This window comes from Cyprinodon variegatus, unplaced genomic scaffold (assembly GCF_000732505.1).
Source record: "Cyprinodon variegatus isolate N-32 unplaced genomic scaffold, C_variegatus-1.0 Scaffold191, whole genome shotgun sequence".
NCBI lineage: Eukaryota > Metazoa > Chordata > Actinopteri > Cyprinodontiformes > Cyprinodontidae > Cyprinodon > Cyprinodon variegatus.
Genome location: NW_015150644.1, coordinates 1023696 through 1026288, shown reverse-complemented (window position 1 = coordinate 1026288; position 2593 = coordinate 1023696). Strand labels below are relative to the sequence as shown.

Here is a 2593-nt window from a genome sequence, read left to right as displayed (position 1 = left end):
TCTAATGTTTTTGTGATTTAAAGTTTGCATTAATCGTGTGTTTGCAAAACGTCTAGCTGTCAGCTGCATGTTTGCACCTGTCGGTCAGTATTATTGGCTGCACACTTTCCAGAAGTCTGACCTTTTTTCTGTTTAAAATATAAAGATAAATATAGTCTACCATTCAATTTATATACTATTCAGAGTTACTGAGACATTTGAACTGGAGGTTTAAAAAAAAAAATGAACGCTTGGAACATTTAACTTGTAATGAATATGTGACAAAACACATAGAACTTTAACAATACTCACATTTTTAGCTGCATTTGTATCTGTGCTAATTAGCCATGTTTGCTATATGCTAGCCTAAAACCTGCTGTCAGCTTAAAAGAAATAAACGGTATATAATTAATTACTTACACCGCGAAATGATCATTAATATTTTGAGGACCATAAATATTTCTCCAACCTTCCAAACGTGAAGCCCAGAGTACTCAGATTACACTGGAAGCACAGATTTCCTTGGCTACTTCCGGGTGTTTCACTCTAAACGTTCCCCCTCACTACAGCCTGCCTTGTCATAGAAGGCCCTATTTCAAAAATTCACATTTTTGGATTTTACTTAAAATTAATACATATAGTTATGTCCCAAAAGTATTGTTGTAGTTATAAATATAAGCAGAGTAAATCGGCACTGATGAGCGAATTTAGTTATCAATCTTTTTTATTTTATCGCCGTTTGTTCTGTTTTTTTTTTTTTTGTTATTCGACAACAGTAATGTTTGATTTAAATATGACAAAAGAAACAGACTGAATTAATTTTATACTTATTATTTATTTTTCTAGAATATGTTGAACGCTCACAGGTCTCGAGAGAACGTCAAAGCGGGCATATCTCCGGTGGAGTTCCCTAATGTGTTCTCGACTTAACAGACGGGATTTCCGTACAATCTGTCAATGAATCACATAAAAAAGAAAAATACGTTGACAAATCATCGTACGATGTGTGCTGTTAAATAATATCGTGTTCTCGTGGAAATGGCGGTAGGCGCGGTGGCCAAGTGGTAAGGCGTCGGTCTCGTAAACCGAAGATCGCGGGTTCGAACCCCGTCCGTGCCTAACGATATGAATGGAACTTGTGATATTTTTTTTTGGACCACAGCTATTTTTCTCACTTTTAAAGTACTGTGTCACAACTGTTAAGATCATTTAAACAATTGTTTTTATATTTTCTCACTTCAGGCGGTAATATACTACTTTTTAAAGTCAGGAAACTTGACTAATCTGCTTTACACTTCATTTAATATGAACTTGGATTTTTGCTGCTGTAAACACCAGAATTTCCTCATTGTGGGACAATAAATAGATTTTCTATTCTATTTTATTCTAATTTTTACATGATTTAAACAAAATGCATTTGTATAATGAGAGGTGATGTCATGTCAGGAGACCAACACTCTACCTAAGCTGTTATCAAGCATCTTCTCCTCATGCAAAGCAGGGCAAAAATAGCTTTAAGTGAAACAAATAAAAAATTATTAAAGTTAAATGTAAACTTAATGACTAGTTCTAGGCAGCAACGCCTAATACCAAGACTTTATGAAAACCCTTGTGTTTATGAGTCTTTTCATTCTATTTTGCACAATGATTGTGAATTTGGTCACATTGGAGAGTTTTTAAAGTATACGTTTTTTTTAAGGTGAAGCCAAAACATCTCAGGTGGATATAAACCCAGACTTTGACTAAGCCACAAAACATTAACTGAAATAAGTTTACGTTTAAATTCATAAACTGCTTCTTCTTCATAATTTCATCCAAGAAAATAAAATTCATAGTTTTATTATTATAGTAGGTTGCAAACAACTTTACACTACTTGCATTTTGGTGTATAGGTGCTCCTACACTTGATTAGCAACTATTTTTATAATATTTTTAAATTAGAAAGTAAAAAAAAAGGAATTTGATGTATTTACTCATTTGAATAAAGATCAGTTTGTTTAAATTAAAAGTTAAATTAGAGCTTGCCTAAAAGGCTGCTGTTCATATCCATTTTTTAAAGGAGGAATTAATCAGAACTAAAATAGGGATGGAAATAGTAAAACATACTTTATTAATTTATTTGGTATTGGGTCAAGCCTATACCTTGACTTAATAAGATGTTTGTTATATATAAGCTAAAGTACCTTAAAGGGAGGTTTAATTGATTCCTCTTTTGCTAAAGTCTGTTGTGCAGCTCTGCTGCCATCTGCTGGACTCTGGGATGAACAGCAGCTTGCAGGGTTTCTTGTATTATTTTATTTAAAGGACATTCCAGGGCAGGTTTGTGTCTTATTGTGAGATAAGAACTTTTTTCCTTTAGGAAACTGTTGTTAAAATATTTGGTTAGTTTATTTATCCTAAAAGGTTTATGTATTTATATTGAGTAAAAGAATTTTGCACTTTTTCTGTTGAAAATCTAACACCTGGAAGCCAAATTACAGACATGTTATCTAATTATCTTAATTTAAGAGTAAAAATACTTATTCCATTGGCAAATTAAAGGTAAATACACTTAATTTAAGAAATATTTTCTTATTTCTAAATAATTTTTCCATTGTAGAGGGAGTAAAATGTT

The 2593-nt window shown here is 32.2% G+C and overlaps 1 non-coding gene across 1 annotated transcript; it reads left to right on the top strand.

The window, feature by feature from the left end:
* Positions 1-1026: 1026 nt before the first annotated feature.
* trnat-cgu lies at positions 1027-1098 on the top strand. Its single transcript has one exon. It is a non-coding gene; the product is annotated as a tRNA-Thr (tRNA).
* The last annotated feature ends 1495 nt before the right edge of the window (positions 1099-2593 follow it).